We start from the raw sequence: 21,302 nt of genomic DNA, 5'->3' as shown, positions 1-21,302 counted from the left end.
TGTATTATTACTATCATTTCACCTGTTTTTTTTTTAAATGTGGCTACCAGACAATTAACATTCTATATGTGCTCTGTGCTATATTTCTATTGGGCAGTGCTCAGCTAGCCACTGAAAGGTGGAGAGATCATCAAGGAAATGAGAGCGTATGGGTTTGCTGGAATAAGACATAGCCACGATTTTAGGGGGGTTTTTTGGCCCTGCAGTGTAGCTTGCGGGATCTTAGTTCTCCCACCAGGCCTCAAACCCAGGCCCCGGCAGTGAGAGTGTGGAGTCCTAACCACTGCACCACCAGGGAATTCCCTAGCCACGACCTTTTGATAAATAAGAAATCCTTTTGAATCCTAAGTTGAAATAATATAACAAAAAAGTGACGCACCACTAGAAGGTACGTGATTGCTTCAATTCATCCCACACCTGATAAATGTTTATTCCATCCCAGTCTCCTAACAGGTGGCCCGATCCTCCTCCAGTCCATCCTCCACACAGTAGCCAAGGGGAGAGCGTCAACCTGCAACCCCGACCCCATCACACTCTGCCTAAAACTCCTCACTGCAGCCTCTGGGTCTAGCCCTGGCTTGCTGTTCTTGGACCACCCTATGCCTCAGGGTTTTACACGGCCAGTTCCTTCTCTGCCCTGACTTCAACTCAGAGGTATCCTTCTATTCTCAGCCGAAACATCCCTTCCTCAGGGAGTCCTGCCCAACCCCCAAGCCCTGCTCAAACAAATCCCTCATTTAACCACCTCATGGAACTCTGTATGTTTCCTTCGGGCACTCACCACACTCTGTCACTACACATTTCTTTCAGATATTAGTTGTTTTGTCGATGTCATATATTATATTATTTAATACTTTATATTACATTTGCTAAGGAATATGCAATATAGTATATATTATGTATAATATATGACTAAGATGAACCATATGAATTGCCATCTGTGCAGGACAAGGGCTGGCAAACTACAACACATGTGCCAAATCTGCCCCGCTGCCTGCTTCTTTCTGTACAGCCCCCAAACTAGGAATGGATTCCCCATTTTTTTTTAATTTAAAATGTAAAAAATGACAATTGGCCTTCTGCCAATGGCGTGGCTCAATTTTGCCTCTTGGCCTGCAAAGCCTAAAATATTTACAACTTGGTTCTTTACAGAAAAAGTTTGCCAACCCTGGATATAGGTCAAGAATCACTGAATGCCAGCAATTTCCAATGCTGCTAATTTTATACATTATTTCTTCTGCATCCCACTCTTCCCCCCCAAGACGTCGTGGTGATGGATGTACAGCTCTGTGACTATACTAGAAGCTGCCCAATTGTACATTTTGAATGGGCAAATTACCTGGCATGTGAATTACATCTCAATAAAGCTATTTTTAAAAGATGAGGGGGCTTCCCTGGTGGTTCAGTGGTTGAGAATCTGCCTGCCAATGCAGGGGACACGGGTTCGAGCCCTGGTCTGGGAAGATCCCACGTGCCGCGGAGCAACTAAGCCCGTGAGCCACAACTACTGAGCCTGCGCCTCTGGGGCCTGTGCTCCGCAACAAGAGAGGCCGCGGCAGTGAGAGGCCCCCGCTCGCCGCAACTAGAGAAAGCCCTCGCACAGAAACGAAGACCCAACACAGCCAAAAATAATAAATAAATTAATTAAAAAGATGAATAAGACCCAGCGTCATTTTAATTCCGTGAAGTTTTCACCTTATATATGCTGTCCTTAGAACCTAACACTTCAAAAAAATTAGTAAATACACAAAGACCGCCACTTTATCACCTCAGGAAGAGGATATATCTAGATGGGACTTGTTTGCACTTGCTTAAAAAAAAGAATTAATGCAATGTCTTTTCCCATTGTTATCTTGCTTATAACTAGATTTTACCTGTTCCCCTAACCTAACGTTTCTCACCTTCATACTAGTGACATTTGGGGCCATGTAATTCTCTGCTGTGGGGCTGCCCTGTGCACTGTGGGATGTCTGGCAGCATCTCTGGCCTCTACCCACTAGAAGCCAGTAGCATCCTCTGCCCCGCCCCCAGAGATGACAATAAAAATGTCTCTAGATCTTGTCAATGTCCCCTAGAGGCTAAACTGCCCCAGTTCTGATCTACTGTCTTAACAGCTTTTCCATCTGGCCCCACCCCTGCCAATACCTAGTGACTCTCAAGACCCACCCACCTGCCATCCATTCATTTAACACATTCCCTAAGCCCCACTTTGTAACAGGGGTGAACCAGAAACATCCACATCCTATCCCGCCCTCAAGGAGCTTAGAACTTTGTCCAGAAGGTAGGACGGGTACATAAATGGCTAAAGGATTTTGAAAGCACTAAGTGCCATTGAAGACATACACATAAATGGCAAGACACTTCCAGAAAAGAGAGAAGGGTTAATTCACAAAGCGAATGGGAAGAAAACTCAGCTTCCTCATCCACATGGCAAGGACAATAATACCTGCTTTTCAGAGTCATCATGAAGACTGCATCTACACATCACATTATTTCATCTTCGCCCCCAACCCTTTGAAGTGGGTACTATTGTTCTCATTTTGCAGAGGAACCAACCAAGGCAAAGAGAGGTAAAGGAACTTGCCCAAGGTGGCACAGCCTTGTGGCCAAAGCAGACTTCAACGCAGGCAGGCTGGTTCACTGCTACAGGTCCTGCCTCCCTGAGAAAATACACATGTGACAACAGACGGGTACCCGGTGACCACTCTATTAGTGGAAGTTATTGTCAATGTTGATATTTCCACTTGAGAACTCAGCAGTCTTCTTGAAGTAGGTAAAATCTAAGGGAAGGGGGCTCAGATTTGCCAATATGGAGACAGGAGGGAACGGTGTTCTAAGAGGGGGGCATGGCAGGATGGAAGGCAGTTGCTGGACAAGCTTAGGGCGTGTGAGTGGAACAAAGAAGTGGAACAAAGTGCCAGGAGGGGACTGGGAGGACAGGCCAGGGCCTGAACAAGTTAAGTAAAGCAAAGGGGAGGTTCACTTAGGGTTCCCACCAAGAAAGTGCTGCATCACCTATATGCTGCAAAAGCTCCAAGGAATTGTGAAACGGAGAGAGAAAATTCCTGACTTACTCTTTCCATTCCCTTCTCTTGAATAGGGCCAAGAACAGGAAACTGGGAAAGCCACCTCATCCTCAAAACAATCCCCTGGAGACACCCTGTCACGATCCCCCACCCCAGAGCCTTCCAACACGAAGAGTGTCCCGGCTCGCCCATCTCCACGTCCCAAGGTCTCTACTCCCAACTGAAATCTGAACTCTGTGCTCTGCATCCGTGCCAAGAAGCATCACGGGCTCTGTTGAAGAGGACCACAACTCGATGGCCGAAAGCACAAGCTTTGGAGCTGAAGGCCTTGAATCCTATCACCACCACTTCCTGGCTGTGTGGCCTTGGGGGAGTCACTCCACCTCTCTGATTCTGAGCCACTCAACTCTCATTGGCCTATAAACACTCAACGTTACAGGACTTCCCTGGCGGTCCAATGGTTAAGACTCCCCACTTCCACTGCAGGGGGCACGGGTTCAATCCCTGGTTGGGGAACTAAGATCCCACATGCTGTGCAGCATGGCCAAAAAATAAATAAATAAACAAACAAAAAAACCCAGTGTTAGGGGAGGGAGGGGCCACTGGGGGTTGAACTTGCTGCTGCCTACTTCTGCCATATTATTACTGCCACTATTATTGTTGTTGTTGTCGTTATCGTTGTTTGAGTGAGGATAACAGCTCATAACGCCATGTGCCGGAACGCTGAAGCCTCCCCAAGGAGACTTTCTTTCATTTATCTTGCTCCAGGCTTAGTCAAAGTCATTTGACGAAGTCTGTCAGAAAAGACTCCACTCTGGCTCACCTGAGTCCTCCTACCATGGCCACTGACCTGGAAGCACCCACAATGGCTACTGTCAGACAGGCCACTATTGTGACAACCAGGGACACTCCCATCATGGTGGAGATGGTGCCACCCTTGAGAGCCTAGACTCTGGGCCAAACAGCTGGGGTCCCATCCCAGCTCTGCTACATATGAGCTGTATGACCTTGGGCAAGTCACATAACCACCCTGGGCCTCAGTTTCCCCATCTGTGAAATGGGGATGATAACAGTCTATTAACCTCATAGGGCTGTTTTTGAGGATTAAATGGAAAGTGTTTTGTCCAGAGCCTGGGACTAACGAGCACCGTGACTGTTAGTTATGATCATCAGTCTTACCGGGTCCTGTACGGCATGGTTGTGCCCCTACTTTGCCCCATGATACTCTCCCTCTGACCCCTGATGCTCTAGCTGTGATGGCCTCCCCACTGTCCTTCAGTTTCAGCCAGGTTTTTCCCCCACCTCGGGGGCTCCCACCCGCTGTTCTGGCCCTGGAATGCCCTTGGCCAGGCCAGCTCCTTCACATCCTTCCAGCGATGCTGGAGGAGAGAGGCCTACCCGTCTAAAGCTCCCCCCTCCCGGGTTCTTCACTAGGACCAAACCCCGTGTATTTCCTTCAGTGCCCCTATGTTTATGGGGCAGCACAGGACAGGGGTTACCACCCAGACTCGAGCCAGATGGCCTTGGTTTGAAAGCAGCTTTGACATCTACTAGCTGGGTGACGTCACCTCTCTCTGCCTCCGTTTCCCCATCAGTCTCTACTGCACTACTGTGGGACGGAATCATTAGGACTTATAAAGAGCTTAGCACAGTCCCCAGAGCTTTGCAAATGCCCCGCACGTCTGCACTATCAACTACTTCCCGTTTGAGTTCTAAGTGTCTCTCTTTTCCTCCTACCTGTAATCTCCCCAAAGCAGGATCATGTCCTTTATCACCTGCGTACAGGAGGTGCTCAATAAAGACTTGTTCAACAAATGAAAGAAGGGGGTCAATAAATCTATCTGAAGAGCAACCAGAAATGCGCAAAGAAAAGCCAGAGACTCTGTCCCCGCCTGTGACCCAACAATCCTAGTTATGGGCACAAGCCCAAAGGAAATAACTCAAACAGCAAGAAAAGGAACACTTTTCACATGCTGGGCCATTCTCAGTGACAACCAGGAAGCTCCCAGGCACGCAAGAGTTGAGCAAACAGCGGCAGGGGATCCTGCTGAAAATGACCCAGCTGTCACGAACCAAAGCCGGGGCCACCTCCGGCCCTGGAGAGGCCACCAACAGAGAGGGGCAGGTATTGGCCACCCAGGCTCACGCCCTCTGATGAGGGTTTTTAACCTGCATGTGAAAGCAGACCAAGAACAAAGAGCTGCTGCGACACCATCTGCAACCACCTAAGAGCTGTGATTAAGGGTTAGGGGAGGATCCCACATCACAGAAATGCTTGGTGCTAAAGGTGGAAGCGAGGTCTTGTTTTTCTGGAGAGGTTTAGGTACCCTCACAGAAAGTCCTTAAATAGCCCCAGGCACAGTCTCAACCTGTCTAATCCCTGAAACAAACCTATGAGGAGACAGGTCCTATCACTAGTCTCCATTTTACGGATGTGGAAACTGAGGCACAGAATGAAAACGCTCCTTGACCTGGGCCAAGGAGACCGTGTTACCCGGAAGACCAGAAGTCAACTGTGGCTAACTCGGGGGCCAATCGAGGGGCCTACATCGCTGTCCTGTACTTTTTCCATCTCTGCTTCCTCCCGGATCCTCAGATTTCACTTTGGACCAGAGCAGGGACTGCGGTGTAATGATGATGATGACGACGACGACGGTAACAACGATGGAGAGCAATAGCAATAATAGCAGCACTTTGCAGCGATAGGACTGGGACCACAACTGTATATGAACTCATTTAATTTTAGCGCTCTATGAGGCAGGCGCTACCATCGTGCACACACGAGAAAACACAGGCAGGGAGAGGTAAAGTCACTTTACTGAGGTCACACTGCTGGCAAGCAGCAGAACCAGGATCTGAGCAGAGGCTCCACTGACTCCCTGTGTTGCTATTTTCCTCTAAACATCTTCCCAACTGGCCTCCATGAGGCAGGGAGGCTGTGGTTTCACTTGTACTTAGCACTGGACCTACAGCAATAATAACACAGAAGAGGGAGGGATCAGAAACTATTATCTTGGGACTTCCGTGGTGGTCCAGTGGTTAAGACTCTGCGCTTTCACTGCAGGGGGCACGGGTTCGATCCCTGGTCCGGGAACTAAGATCCCGCATGCTGCGCGGCCGAAAAGAAAATAGAAACTATTATCTTATTGCATCAATTCAAAGGCCCATGTTTCGTCACGCGACATCTGTCTGCATCTCGAGATCAGTGCATCCTACAATCTCTGCTGGCCACGTTTTCATAGCCTAGCATCCCTGAAATTGGGAGGCATGTCACAACTGCTGGCCTCCTGGATTCAATGAGATGTGGTGTGCCTCTCTCAACACCCCAGCCTCTTCTCTAATCTTACTGCACCATGAAGGATGGCAAGAGGCTTTTTCCTAAGTTTCCAGAATCAAGAAGGAGAAATGAAAACTGCCCTTACTTCTTAGCCAAGCTAACCCTAGGAGAGAGGCAATCACCACCCTGCCTCACCTCTTCAGCACGGCTCCATAACAACGCAAGTAACTTTAATGGGGGTGCGGGAGGATGAATGTTAACTGTCAAGCTACCTGACCAGGCCACCTAGGGCAAAACTGCCAGCAGCCTGATCTGATAATCTCCACCTGCCAGCTGCGTTCTTGTCTCCACAGTTCCTTCCCCAGGCCCTTGCCCAGGCCAGGTTGTTTTTGCCAAACCCAGGCAGAGAGGAGGCAATAAAACCTCCTACTCAACAAAGGACGTACAGCCCTTTCCCAAGGGCCACGGTTTCTGCCTAGCCCCATAAGAGAGATCCTCTCTGCCAGCACAGTGTTCTTTCTGAAACACGCACTGAGATAGGATCTGCCTCGGAAAAGGGTTTTTATTTCAACCACTTCTGGGTCCATGAGCTCCCTTCTCCTCAATTTCTATAAGGTACTTGGGGAGCATTAACATGCTGAATTCACGTCCACATGTATACTTCTCAGGTTTGCTGCAGATCTGGTTAGCTGTGGGAAGAGGCCTGAAAAGTACAAGCAGGCTACTGATGTAAAGTGTTACCGATATACCATCACCCGGGAGAAAAGAGAATCACACAGACACTGATAAGTGACTAGCAAAACATGGCCTTGCCCAAAACATGGCAGCATGTGGAGGACTGAGTCTGAGCAAGGGTTGCTCAATCTTCATACTCTTGACATTTGGACCCCGATAATTCTTTGTTATTGGGGGGGCTTCCCTATGCATTGTACAATGTTAGCAGAATCCCTGGCCTCTACCCATTGGATGCCAGGAGCACCCCCCTTCCAGTTGTGACATCCAAAAATGTTTCCAGATGTTGACAAATGTCCCCTGGGGGCAAAACTGCCTGGAGGAGAGAAGCACTGATCTAGGCAGTTTGCAGAATATCCTATTTTTTCATTTAGTGGTGACATATTTAACAGCTATTAGGTTAATACAAGAATATGACCAACCTGCAACCTCACAGAAATTCAAAAGTGACGTGAAACTTCCTTTGGGGATGAATTTATTTAGGTTTTAAAAAAAAAGTGAACTTATTTAAATAAGTAGGTGGCAGGCACTACTGGTTAGCTCCCTCAACGGCCTTTCCCAACTCCCTTCTCTCTCGCTGTCTCCCGCTAAAGAAGCGTAAAACCAAATGCTCACTTTCCCTGCCTCCCTAGTAGCCAGAGGTGGTCATGTGATCCAGCTCCAGCCAAGGAGGCATGAGCAGAAGTCTATAGCACCAGCAGAGGGGCTTTGAGGGAAGATTTTTACTCTCCTGAATAAAAAGAGATAAATGAGGCTGGTGTGGTCCTTCTCTCTTCCTACCTTGAACCTACATGTGATGGCAGCCATTCTGGGGCCTTGAGGGAAAGACAAAGAAAATGGTGTCAGCCCTGACACCACTGGGTCGCTAATCCAATGCCAGCAACCGCCAGGGGTACTAGACCTCCTGATGTGTAAAAAAATAAATACTTTTAGGTCTAGGCCACTGGAGTTATGCTTTCTGTTTCTTAGAGCCAAATGCAATCCTAATAGGTATGAAGTGAGATATAAATGTCAAAATCATGAAGACTACACACAAGGGACTGAGGGCGAGACAGTGGAGAAGAGGGCAGGCACTGAGGTCAAACTGGAAGCTTTCAACACTGTCTACAACCCTTGCCAGCTTTGTGAACATGGGCAAGTTTAACTGTGCCCTCAGTTTCCACATCTAAATAAGGGATCATAAGAGCACATACCCAGCATTACCATGAGCCTAAAACAAAGTATTTGCAAAGAAGGCACTACTTGACATAGAATAATCCTCAATGCATGTTATTTTATTAACAAAAATAAATTCTTACCAAAGTCACCCAGTAAAATAGGACTAAAGACTAAAATTGGGACTTCGCGGGTGGTCCAGTGGTTAAGAATCCATCTTGCAATGCACGCGATGCCGGTTCGATCCCTGGTCGGAGAACTAAGATCCCACATGCAGTGGGGCAACTAAGCCCACGTGCCACAACTACTGAGCTCACATGAAGCAGCTACAGAGCCCATGTACTCTGGAGCCTGCGTGCCACAAGTAGAGAGAAGCCAGAGCTCAGCAACGAAGATCCCGTGCACCACAGCCAATAAATAAATAAGACTAGAATTGATTCAGTCATTGGTTCTTTGCAACACTTAAAAAGGAAGCTGCCTGTAAGGATTGTATGTAAAATACCCCTGGCCTTGGTGCTAAAGACAGAAAATCAAGCAACCAAGACTTTCTGGAGGATCCAAGTCTAGAGGTCCATGTCTGTCTCCTCACGCCAGCCCCCCTTCTCTCCAAGCTCCACACTGGCCTTCCTTGTTAAGCTGGGGCTTTTGTACATGCTTTTCCCACTGCCTAGAACACTCTTAGCTTCTGCTTTTGTCTTTGTAGCAAACTGCTAGTTGTACTCCAATACCCACTCTTCCTGAACCCCTAGTAATTAATCTTCAGCTGGGCACATGCCTGTCCAGAAAAGAAACTACATTTCCCGGACTCCCTTGTAGCTAGATGTGGTCACATGACTAGGTACTGGCCAGTGGGATGTGAACAAAGTGATGTGGGTGACTTCTGGGTTGCACCCTTCTGCTCCCTTCGCTCTGGCTGGACTGGGGGTACACATTCTTTTTGTTTGTTTGTTTGTTTAATATTTATTTATTTTATTTTTGGCTGTGTCGGGTCTTAGTTGCCGCGTGCGGGCTCCAGAGTGCTCGGGCTCAGTAGCTGTGGTGCACCAGCTTAGTTGCCCCACAACATGTGGGATCTTAGTTCCCCAACCAGGGATCAAACCCATATCCCCTGCATTGGAAGGCAGATTCTTAACCCCTGGCCCACCAGGGAAGTCCCAGGGGTACACATTCTTGAGTCAACAATGTGGGCAGCACCTGGGGACAGCAAAGCAACGAGACAGGAGGGGCCTGGGCCCCTGATACCCTCAGGGACAGAGCTGCCACACCAAACTGGGATTTTTACACCAGAGAGAATTTAGCTTCTATCTTAAGCCACTGTGTTTAGGGTCTATGCCACATACAGCCAAACCTATAACATCATATAGGCTCAGGAAGTCTCTCCTTTCCTTCGCTGGATCAGATCAAACCCCCTACTACATCACAGAGCTCCCTTTCGTAGCACTGCACAGCTATGATTGTCCACTCATTTGTTCAATCCCCAGACAAGACTGGAACTCAAAGATGGCAGGGAGCTCTGCTCTGCTCATCTTTGATTCCCAGCGTCAAGTTCAGTGCAAGGATAACCAGGAACACCCAGAGAATGTCGACTGAATGGGCCCAGGCTATGGGACCAAGGGGTGAGAGCTCTGTCCTCTGAGCACAGCTCACAGTCTTGGGGCACTGACCCTCAGAGGCTCTGTCTCCTGCAAGGGACATCTAAGAGGGTGTAAAACATGCCCCTCTGACACCCACCCAACCTTGCTTCACATCTTTCCCAGATCTCCCTTACACAGAAGTTAAAAAACAAGGCTATCAAACCACCTGGAGAGGAAACAATTATTAGAAAATTACTTAATTAGGCTCATGTTGACATTTCACCTTCGAGTAAATATGTTAGTTAAAAATGGGTCGAATCCAAGATGCACAGTTACTGAAACATAAAGAATGTTTTCAGAAAATCCTGTTCCTGCTTTTAAAAAAATATCTTATACTTGGGATGTGCAGAGAAAAGAGACTGAAAATTAAAATGCCAATAAGAGGTTATCTCTAGAAGAGCATAATTATGGAGGATTTTCACATTCTACTATGCTGGTTCCTGTACTGTTTCATTTTATACTGGACCTCTTATAATGTCAGACAAAGAAGAGCATAAGAGAAAAGAAATCCCTTTAAGTAATTCAATCGTGACCATCTTTACAGTAACTGAAAACCTGAAACTTCCCAAGTATGCATCTGTCAGCAGTCTCAGCTGTCATAGCCCACCACCTTCACTCCTGTGCCATGAATTTAAGTACTTAAGCAAGTCTTCTTAATCCTCAACTACAAAGAAAATCGGCAGAATGAATTTCCCCACCCATCAGCCCAATTTCAGAGCTGACACCCAACACCCTCGCATGCCTCATCCAGACCCGGGCACCCTACAGGCACCCCATAACAACTGGGCGAATTAGCTTAAACCCTCAGATGCTGGGGACCGGTAGTCTGAATCCCTGAAATTGCGCTGGGCTCCATCCTGATTTTGCCAAGGCCTGCGTGGGCCCAGGGGTTACAAGGAGGTGATAAACGAGAAGAGAATTGCCACACCAGAAATCCCCACTCCACCGACCCCAACTGTCTATCACTGTCCCCTCCTGTCCAGCCTCCTGCAGAACCACAGGGAGTGCCTGCCGTGCTTTAGCTAAGCATCCTCTATATCTTGCCTCTTTTCTTTCCAACTCTGTGAGATACACGGCATGATCATGATCCCCACTTTACAGATGAGGACACCGAGGCTCCCAGAAGTGAAGTGACTGGCCCAAGGTCGCACACTGGGAACTGGCAGGACCGATTTTCGCACCCAGGCCCCTGAACCTGGCCTCGTGACCCCAGCCGTACATGTCCCTGGCTTTCCTTGGAGCTACACCTTCACCTCACCCAAGTATCCCCATGCCTTCAGCTGCCAATGCTTTGCCCCACCCCCACCCCCAACTGATACCCTCTTTGGGAATAAAGAGGGTCTGACTGAGGGGGTGGGCCGTTTCTCCAACCCCTCCCCACCAAATATGCAAATGAGCTGGAAGTGGGCCAGCCCTGACCCCAGCACCAAGTGTGAAGTGGTCCACCGAGACCACAAGGATCTCAGTGGACAAAAGTAAAAGAAGGGAGAGCCCCATTACACTACAACTGCAGTCCTCAGAGCCTAAACTACCACATGTCTTTTCTCCTCGACCCTGAGTGAGTGAAACTGTTTTTGAGGAAGAAGCCTTATCGTAGGGCTCCTGGATAATCTAAACTATAACTACCAGGTCACCTTCCCCAGCACCCTGCAGCTCCAGCTTTCCCCTGGGCCACTGGTCTCCAGCCTTATAAAGCTGATTAGAGGGATTGCAGAAGGCACTGCCATTAATATGCACCCGTCATCTGCTATTAACAATCATAAAAACAACAATAATGATGGACACCCTTGGAGAGACCCTGCTAGAATTGAGCCACCACTTTTTTAAACACAAGCCAGGCTGTAGATAAGACAAAACCTTTTCGATGATTTGAGATATTCACTCCACTCCTAACAGTATGTTCTAAGAAAGTAAGTCAACAGGCACTACCCATATGATATTCATTACAATGTTCTCTGTGAAAGAAAAAAAAAAAAAAAAAAAAGAAGGGGGGAAACAGCAATCTAAATGTCAAACCACAGGCAATAATTATATAAATTGCAGTCTACCAATACTAGGAACTACTGCTTGGACATTTAAAGGTATAATTACAAAAGTTCTGCAGGAACATGGGAAAATTCTTACAAGAATAAATGAAAATGTGTGGGTTAGAAAATAGTACACACTCTACAAGTGCAGCCTGCAAAACCACATAAAAATCTGAACAAGAATCGGATGTTAACACACCAACAAACAATGGCCAATGGAAAAATATGTGCAACACACATGACAGACAAAGGGGCAAGATTCCCAATATACTGAGAGGCCCCGCAAATTAACAAGAAAAAGCAAACCAGAGTAAAAGATGTACAAAAAGGACACTGAAAGACATGCACAGAAAAGAACACGCAAATCACCAGGGAATTATGTTGTAGGATGCTCAGCTTCTAACTTCTAAGGGAAACGTGAGTGAAAAAAGATATCTTTTTTGTCCATCAAATTAACAGAATTCGGCCATGTCCAGTGCCAGGAGGGATGCAGAGAAATGGGAATTCTCAGTCCCTGTCACTAGGAATGGACTTGCTACAACTTTTCTGGAAAATAACCAGCCAATACCCTTTAAAAATTAAAATTTACATAATTTTAACCCATGTACAAGAATGTTCACTGGACCACTGTTCACAGAAACAAAAAATGGGGAATAACACAAGCAATGTTATTAGCTGGGAAATGGCTGAATTAATTATAGCAAATCTATATTATACAATTCACTAAGGAATTACTAGTGAGATTCTATGTATTGCCATGTATCATATGTTAAGCAAAAATAAAAAGTGATGATTATAACATAACCCATTTTATTTTTAAGCACATTATTTATGTTTGTAAACATTTCCATGATTACAGTGAAAGGACAGGAAGTATAGCTTGGTTATTGATTAGAGAGAGAGTTAACGCTTTATTTAAATATCTCTATGTTGTTTTCTCACAAGGCGTATCACTTTGGGAACAAAAAAACTCTACAATTAAACTAGAAAGTGTACATGTAAAAATTAAATCCAAGTTGTATTAGCTTGTATTAGCATGTATTCACATGTATTAGTTGTATTAGCATGTATTAGCATTAGATTATGAGTAAAACTTTTACCTGTTGTTAAATTGTTGATGTAAGAGCACTTTTTAAACAACAAAGACATCAAAGAACATTTAAAATTTAAACATATCTTTTTAAAATTAGAACAAAACCGGGCTTCCCTGGTGGCGCAGCGGTTGAGAGTCTGCCTGCCGATGCAGGGGACATGGGTTCGTGCCCGGGTCCGGGAAGATCCCACATGCTGCGGAGTGGCTGGGCCCGTGAGCCATGGCCACTGAGCCTGCGCATCCGAAGACTCTGCTCCGCAATGGGAGAGGCCACAACAGTGAGAGGCCCGCGTACCGAAAAAAATAAAATAAATAAATAAATAAATAAATAAAATTAGAACAAAACCAATCATTCTCTGGACCAAATCCACTGGAAGGTAAGGTTTAACTCCGCTGGGCAAAACCCTCTCACACACAGGGAAGCAACATGAGCCTGGTCAATTCCCTGCCTGATCAATGCTATCAAATGCCACAAACATAGCAGGTGCTTAATAAATGTCGGTGAGTCCATTAGTGGGAGTATAAACTACAGCTCCACCTGACAATTAGAACTGTCAGATTTCAAAATGCACATATCCCCCAGCCCAGCAATTTCTGTGGAGGTAGGGATTTACTCTGCTTTGTCATTTACAACTTTTTGCATACAATACCAAGATGAGTGCTCGTGGCAGCACCGTTCATCACACTGAAAACTGGAACCAAGGACCCTGACAGCAACCGAGGGAGGACTGGGTGAATACACAGCACAGTCCTTAACAGAAGAAAGGGTGGCTTGTAAAGTATTATTCCCTTTTTCTTTCAATTTGCATGGACTTAACATGTAAAGAAAATCAACACTGGTTTCTTAGAGAAAGGAGCCAGATACGGAACATTATTTAGAATATGAAACTATTTGGGGAGGAAAAAAAGATACTCATTTTCAATCTCTCCCCACCCCTCACCCTTCATACATATTTGCATACGCTTGAAATTTTCTAGAAGGACAGCCAAGAAACTACCATGAATGGCGACTTCTGCAAACAGAGCACAGGGAGAGGAAGTACTGAAACTTTTACTTTCCCTTTATATTCTTCTAGAATATAGTTTTATTCTGGGATTTTTATAACTTTTTTAAAAGTTATAACTATTTTAAAAAGATAAGTTTTTGAAAGTAATAGCACAATAAAAAAAGTTACCGTGCAAGATCTTCCAGACCAATTCAACATCTAGTCTTGTTTTTCTTTTTAACATCTTTACTGCAGTATAATTGCTTTACAATGGTGTGTTAGTTTCTGCTTTATAACAAAGTGAATCAGCTTTATGTATACATATATCCTCATATCCCCTCCCTCTTTTGTCTCCCTCCCACCCTCCCTATCCCACCCCTCTACGTGGTCACAAAGCACAGAGCTGATCTCCCTGTGCTATGCGGCTGCTTCCCACTAGCTAGCTGTTTTACATTTGGTAGTGTATATATGTCTATGCCACTCTCTCACTTTGTCCCAGCTTACCCTTCCCCCTCCCCATGTCCTCAAGTCCATTCTCTACGTCTGCATCTTTATTCCTGTCTTGTTCCTAAGTTCTTCAGAACCTTTTTTTTTTTGATTCCATATATGTGTTAGCATACGGTATTTGTTTTTCTCTTTCTGACCTACTTCACTCCAACATCTAGTTTTAAAAGAACAGTTTTCTAGCAATCTATAGAAAGTCATCTTAATCATGCAAGAAAAGCACCTCATCATCTTAATGGGTCCTGAAAAGGCTTTGGAGGGGAATCAAGTGGGGAATCCCAACTTGATCTGACCCTGAACGGGGCAGCTAAGGTTCTGAAACAGATGAAACTCATTGAAAAATATAACCCTGAGACTCATTCAAACCTAAATGGATCAAAAGCCCATGACTATCGGGGAGCAAGTAACGCTCCATCTCCTCGCCAAGCTGCAGTGAGCTTCGAGCTTCTTCTTTGGAATTTCCAAGCCCTTATTATTACCCCAAGCCATTTTATTAGTGCTTTATGGATTTTTGCAGAACGCTCCAGGCAAGATTTTCATGAGACAGGCTCTGCACCTCAGGGTCTTTTTTTTTTTTTTTTTTTTTGTTTTTGCGGTATGCGGGCCTCTCACTGCTGTGGCCTCTCCCGTTGCGGAGCACAGGCTCCGGACGCGCAGGCCCAGCGGCCATGGCTCACGGGCCCAGCCGCTCCGCGGCATGTGGGATCTTCCCGGACCAGGGCATGAACCCGTGTCTCCTGCATCGGCAGGCGGACTCCCAACCACTGCGCCACCAGGGAAGCCCGACCTCAGGGTCTTTTGCACTTGCTGTTCCCTCTATCTGAGACCCCCTTCCCCCAGCCCTTGCACAGCCAGCTTTGCCATTCAGGTCAAAAGTCAAATGTCACCTCCTCCAAAAAGCCTTCCCTGGACACGCCCCTATCATAGCCTGCACCCCAGTTCTTCCCAGTTCACATCTTTGCGGCACTTGCCGCCACCCCAAATCATTTTGGTCATCTCCAGCGTAAGCTCCATGAGAACATGGGCCCCGTCTGCCTTTGTTCATGGCTGTATTCCCAGTGTCTAGAACAGTGTCAGCACACAGTAGGTGCTCAATTAATAATAAAAGACTGAATAAATGAACGAGTGAGAAAAGGTTGCGGGAAGAACAGGAGAACGAATCCAGTGTTGTAAAAACCACTCTCAAGTTGTCAGTACTGGGGAAACGCAGCCACTTGATAAACTGCTCTCCAGAGAGTAAGGCATCCCCAAGCAAGTATCAATAGTTACCCAAGAGGCCAATAAAAGGTAAAGGGAGGTTCTCAGAGAGACAACTCACTTCAGGGAAGGAAAAAGGCTCATAAAACCTGAATCATTCCCTGAGGGTACCGGATGCCGCCCTCCCCGGGTCATCTAGAACCCATTTTCCAGAACTTGGCAACCTTCTCCAGGAAATGAAACCCCACAATTAAACCAAGGGGAAACTTAAGTAGAATCTCAACTTGGTAATTGTCCACCTATCCTGGGGCAGTTTAAGATGAAGGACCAGCACTTCACCCTGGCACTGAGCCGTCAGAAACCCCACTCCCAACCCAAATGGATTCGGGGAAAAAGCCCTGGGTGGAAAGCGGCAAACAGCATGGAAACGGCTGCAATCGCTTCTCTAGCTAATTGGAGTTTAACCTCCTTAACATCTCATTAAGCTTCTCCACAGCAACCCCTATAAGCCAATTACGTGAGATGTTCAACAGCCTAAAAACTTAAAGAAATGCAGGAGGGGTGAGGCAAAAGTCTTGCCCCAGATTTCTTCTCCGGATTCCTCCCCACCAACAGCTGTGGGACTTCGCCACCCAGGGGACGTCTGACAACGTCTGAAGACATTTTTGTTGTCACACAGCAGGGAGGTGCTACTGGCATTTAGTGGGTAGAGGCCAGGATGCTGCCAAACAGCCCACAGCGCACAGGGCAGACCCACAACGGAGTTATCTGGCCCAAAAGGTCAAGAGTGCCCAGGATGAGAAACTGCTTCACACCTACCACCCCTCCCCCACGCTGGCTTCCTCACTGCTCAGCCTTCAAGAGGGAAGAAGGGGTTCCACACCTCCACCGGAAGAGACGCTGTCTCAGTTACCATGCCAGGTTGGGAGAAACACTCGCCTCAGGATGTTCAAGTCTTTGTCATTATCTCAATCCATTTCATTAGCCCTTTATTTCTTTTGGCAAAACGTTCAGGTAAGTGTTTATGGGCTAGAGTTTTACTGACCATTAAGATCTGATGAAATCTAGACCTTATCCCACCATGAAACTCTGGAGCCAACATCACAAACTAGGCGCCTGCTTCAAATTCCCCAGGCATTGATAATTTGTTTATCCATCCCCCTCCTGCCAACATGACCAAGCTAGAGCAGCACCAAACCAGTGAGCCAGAGCGGCCCCAGTCACCTCACCAAAAGGCCGGGCTTCAAAGCAGGAGATGCAGACTCAAATGCCTATGGGTACCAGGTGGGGTCCATCAGTGAGGGAAGCAGACCAGGTAAGAAAGCACGAAGAAAAAAGGCAACGGACACCGGGCCTACAAATTAAAGCTGCAATAAGGAGGAGCGGGGACTGCGGCAATCTGGGGCCAGCAGGCCTGTTCTGGAGGGTAGCTGCCCACCACCACGTAGAAACACAGGCCCTCGTGCAATCAGATCTTCTGATTTTTCAAAAGTCAGAAATGCAGATTTTTCTGTGAATTCTTCCCATCTGTAAATATTAGCAATCACAGTAATTCAACATTAAAATAAAGCCAAAGCAGCACACTAGTGGGCTAGATCGAACTCCCCCCAAGGAACTTGTACCTCAGACACTCAAATTCAAATGTTAATTGCGCCTACAGTGTGCCAGGCTCTGAGTCCTGGAAAAAGAGACGGACCAGACTCAGTTCTGACCTTTGCAAGACAAAATATCAGCAGTTGGATGTGGAAGCTGGAAGGCTTATTCTATGTGAGAATCCATTCCAAACAGGTAAGGGACTATTTCATCCTTAGAGGGCTCTGGAAAGAGGTTTCAACCCAGCTCACAAGCCACTCCAAAGCTTCATGTCATTCATTCCTTCAATAAATATTTACTGAGCACCTACTATGTTCCAGGCACTGTTCCAGGTGCTGGGATTACACAGCACAGGCAAATCCCCTGTGAAGTTGACCTTTTGGTGAAAGTTTACAGGGAGTAAACAAAATAAATAAGTAAAAAATTTGGTGTAGATGGCAGTATGTACTGGGTTGTGGTGGGGGGGTGGGGAGGAGCCAGAAGGACTGGGAATACAAGGAAGCGGCAGGGAGTCAGGGAAAGGCTGTCTGGGGTGACATCTGAACAAGGGTTTGAAGGTGCAGGAGCATTCTGGGCAGGGAAAACAGCAATTGCAAAGGCCCTGAGGCAGTGTGAGGGAGACAGAAAGTACCAGGTGATGTGGTCAGAAAGGTGAGGGGACCAGATGCTGTCATCAGGCCTTGTAAGCCTCTCTAAGCCCTCTGGCTTTTTCCCTGAGGGAAGTGGGGCGACGCTGCAGGGTCTTGAGCAGAAGGGGGAAAGGATCTGACCTCTGTCTTTAACAGGAGCCCTCTGGCTGCGGGGTTGAGACCAGACTGTAGGGGCCAAGGAGGGCAGCAGGGAACGCACTGAGGCGGGAACATCCAAATGCAGGATTGAGCCCATGGTGGCTCTGGCCAGAGCAGTAGCTGGAGAGGCAGTGAGAAGCAGGCATTCTGAAGGAACAGGCAACAGGATGTGCTGACAGATCAGCTGTGCAACAGGAGGCAAAAGTGGGGAGTCAGGGATGATGCAGGGTTTGGGCCTGAGCCTCTGGGGACAGGGCTGCCATCAACTGAGATGGGGAGGGCTGGGGTGAGGGGGCTCAAAGTTCCATGTGGGACGTGGTAAACTGGAGCCACCCATGAGACACCCAGGTGGAGATGTTAGTTCCAAAAACTTGAGAACACGAATGGAAAGAGAGATTTTCCATCCACCACTGCGTTCCAAACGTGAGGCTCCTCCAAGACTATCACAAACAGAGCCGGTCCACCTGGGAGAAGATCACTGCTCCTTGTTGTTGGGTCGCTGGGGCTTCGTTCTGCAAGGCTGGAGGGGAACCCAGGAACCCTGAACTAGCCCTTGCCCTGCCCTAGCCTCTCAAATGGCTTTTCTCCTCCCAAAGCCATCCGCCTTGTCACGCTGCCATTCTGGGCCTCAGATTCAACATGCGTGAAGTGGCGTGGACGGAGGGGAAGACCCCATCAGTTCCAGGGGCCCTCTGGCTCTAATCCGCAAGGGAGAGAGGAGACTGGAAGGAGGGGCGGAGAGGAAGGTGGAGGAAGGCACAGTGATGAGTCTAAAAACCCATAGAAAATTTGAAGGATGGGGGAAAAATAAATCTGCTCATTCTACATTGTTGTAAAGCCTAAGGGAGCTAATACGCCAGGAATTAGACTGACCCCAAGGTCAGACTTGACCCCAAGAAGAATTTCAAATGGTTTCTAAAATACTCCTTTTCTCCCACCCTTTAGCAGCTAAATTGAATAGGGGGTTACTCAGGTGGAAGATGGTTCAGGGCAGCTCCGTGGCAAAGTATCAGCACCAGGACCAAATATTAGCAGGACTCCATGAACCAGGACACAGATCCGCCACTTCTGTTCATCCCCAGCAGCAGCTGGTACAGCAGCAAAAATTAACTAGAATAAATTCCAGTTGCTGCACCGCTCACATGTACTAAATGCTAACTGTATACCAAGCAGCAACATTCTAAGCACCTGCCAAGGATTCTCTTGGTACCGTGTTACCATCCTCATTTATATACATGGGGAAACTGAGGCATGGAGGGGAAAGTAACTCGCCCAAGCTGCAGAGCCAGGATTTGAACCCCAGGGATGTGAGCACTGTTCGGAGCCGCCATACTCCACTGCTTACTGACTTGTCACTTACTTTTCGACATTTTCTGATTTTTCTACACTGGACATGCAACACATTAATAAACTTTTTTTTTTTTTTTTAATTAACTCGCAAGGGGAGACCCGTGCCCATTTTCTCAACCATCATTTAAACATCAGCCACAAAACAGTCCTTCCTACCCGCCCCCCTACAACCACCCTCAAAAAAAAAAAAAAAAAAAAAAAACAAAGGCAAACCCAGCACTGGGGAACTCAGCCGCTATTTTCCATTTAGATAACCAAGTTCCTCTTTATCCATCCCAGAGCATTTGCCTGGGTGAAGGTGGGAAGTCAGCCAAACACTCACCACGGGCTATTTCCACGTGCTGGTTTTTCTGGCCATTTCCTGGGGCTCAGAGGCAGGCACTGGCCCAGGAACAATGCTCTGACTAGAGTCTCAGGTGGGCTAGATCGCCTTGATTTCTAAACACATGACCTTGGTCAAGGGAGGAGGCAGGCATGACTGGGTGGGTGGCCCAGTCCCATGCCCCAGGTGAAGAAAAGTGGGTCCAAAGGAAGGACAAGCAACTCGAAACACACAACTTCATCTTTGGAAAGAATAACAATAACCACTGCTTAACTCTGTGCAGGGCACAGGCTGAGCCACTTGCACAGATGGACTCACTCTTCAAAACAACCGCAGAAGGTTGAGACTTTGGGGGGCCCCACCCCCACTTTACAGACGAGGAAACTGAGGCACAGAGAGGCACACTGGCTTGCCCAAGGTCACACAGTCTCTCCTGGCCTTGAGTGTGTGCCCTGGAAAACACAGAAGTCACCTGCTTTCAATTACATTTGGTTTCTCCCGCTACCTGGAAGTTCTCATGCCCCAGCTGCCTACCCTCAAACTCTGGTTCCAGGGCACCTCCAGAAATTGGGACATCCAGCAAGTCCAGAAATCCAGAGGGAGGAAGCACAGAGGAAAGTCTGCAAGGCCAAAGACTGGGGAAAGATGCAGGGCCTGGCAGAAGGGAAAGTCAACCACCTGGCAACTTCTGTAGCAAAAGTCCTTGCAGGAGAAAAAACACAACTGTTTCCCCGGATGAGCGTCTTCAGCTAAATAAACGGAGGACACCCCCAAACCCAGTCAACTTTGGAAAACCTGACTAGACATCAACTGCCAGTTGCCATCGATAAAATACACCCTGGTGCAGAATCTAATTTACGGTCACCTATTTTTTCCCCTCTAATTTATGAGAAGAAAATAAACAAGGAAATACTCCAGTATTCACAGCCAACACTAGACCAGATCCCCATCTGATTCTTGCAGAAATCATCTTGCTGTTGTTACACCAGGTACGGGGAGCAAGGACTCCTCAGATTTTCCTCTCTCTGCTAAGTACAACCCTACTTTGCAAATAAGTCTGCTCTCCAATTAGTCCTGGACCTTGAGTGCAAAGCTCTGGACTATTTCCAGCCCCAGAGTAAATCTCTGATCCCACTGGCCTGAAAATGTGAGACATACCCAGAAGTGTTTTGTTATTCTACCGAGTGATACCTCCCAAAAATAAACCCTTTCCCACGGGGCCCTCAAGGATGACTTTTCTACACTCCAAATGCAGCCTGCAAGGAGAGGACCACAAAACAGAACAAGAAGGTATTTTTGGATGCTAATCACTGGCTCCAAAGAACCAAGGGTGTTTCCCTCTCCTGATTCCTAAACAAAAGTGGGAAAACTATCCTGTCCAAAACTGCATTCCGTGTTTACCAATAATCAAGATGGTGGGACACAAGAGTGCTTCCTGTAAACAAAGAGGCAAATAGTTGCTGGGAAACTAAAGCCCAAGACACTGGGGATTGAACCACAGAGAATGGACTCCGAAGACTCAGCAGGCTCAGCAATGGACATTCAGAAGAAACCTGGAGATGGGGGTCCCCACAGAGACGAGCCTCACGTTTCAGGGGTGGAATGGCACGCCCACTGG

The 21,302-nt window shown here is 47.2% G+C and overlaps 1 protein-coding gene across 2 annotated transcripts in view; it reads right to left on the bottom strand.

The window, feature by feature from the left end:
* The window catches only part of ABCC1 (ATP binding cassette subfamily C member 1 (ABCC1 blood group)), a 133,443-nt gene that overhangs the window by 111,216 nt on the left and 925 nt on the right, over window positions 1-21,302 (bottom strand). The window lies entirely within an intron of this gene.

This window comes from Kogia breviceps, chromosome 14 (genome assembly GCF_026419965.1).
Source record: "Kogia breviceps isolate mKogBre1 chromosome 14, mKogBre1 haplotype 1, whole genome shotgun sequence".
Taxonomy (NCBI): domain Eukaryota; kingdom Metazoa; phylum Chordata; class Mammalia; order Artiodactyla; family Physeteridae; genus Kogia; species Kogia breviceps.
This window is presented reverse-complemented; position numbering and strand designations above follow the sequence as displayed.